The following is a 1,090-nucleotide window of genomic DNA, read 5'->3' on the forward strand; positions in this document are numbered from 1 at the left end:
ACTTTCCCTTATTCCTCTATTCCTGGTCGTTCACACAGCCTTTCCAGCAGAGAGATGGCTTTCTCTGCTCTCTCCTAGCTTCCTATTGCAAGCACCACGGGAGGGTCTTACTTAATCCCAAGCGGACCACAGCACGTACTCATGTCCACTACTCTGCCTGACCCAGACAAGCAACGTTTTCTGGTCAGCACTAACAAGCCACCTCTCCTGCACAAAACTTACAACCCTACTCACAATTACCATACAACTTTACCTTACTACAGAGTTTAGCTAACCCCTTTAAAATGCCTCCTAACAGTTAGTTGGACGGAGGAACAGATTGTTAGTAGCCTCCCATAAAAGCCACATTGCTGCAGCCTCCTTTTCCACGGAGTGGGGTGGTACATTATCTCTCTGCATATGGTTCTTAAATGTGTCCTCTAAGTCTGCAGTGGCATGTGCATCAGATACACGGGAAGGTGACTCCCTTCTGGATGGCACTGTGGTGAGTGACTTGGTGCAGGTGCACGGGGCTACCACCCTGGCCACGGGCCCCAGGACCGGCTCTCCCCTCCCATGGGGCAGCCGCTCGGCTCCCAGGAGACTGTCCCATGCCCAGCCCGTGCATTTGCTCCTGGAGCTCTGCACTTCTCCTGTCCAGGTCTCCCCTTCCTTGCTGGCGCCGGGTCCTGTCCCAGCTCCACTGGGGCTGCTCCCCCTCGGCACGCGCAGCCGAGCATGAGGCCTCTCGGGCTCTCTGTCGGCCTGGCCTGCTTCGCCCCTGCGTCCTCGGGTGCAGCCTGTGTCCTGACCCAGATGCTGCCTGCCCGCTCTGCACGCTGTGCTGCTCCCCCCAGCGCTGCTCTGCCCCAACCCTCGTGCCCGGGGCTCCTGCCCTCGTTTCTGGCCTGTCCAGACCCTTCCACATGCTGTCGCTGCCTCCACACGCTTGTAGGGCTTCCCGGTGCCATGTCGTCTGGAGGCTCCTGTTCCCATGTCCAGAGCCTGAGAAACAGTCTCGGAGCCAAAACAAGCCCGGCTGGACCCTGGGAGTGCCTCTGGCCAGGGGTCCCTCCAGCCATGCTGCCGCCGGTCCATGGCCGGCTGACTC

Source organism: Alligator sinensis, unplaced genomic scaffold (assembly GCF_000455745.1).
Source record: "Alligator sinensis unplaced genomic scaffold, ASM45574v1 scaffold2317_1, whole genome shotgun sequence".
Classification (NCBI taxonomy): domain Eukaryota; kingdom Metazoa; phylum Chordata; order Crocodylia; family Alligatoridae; genus Alligator; species Alligator sinensis.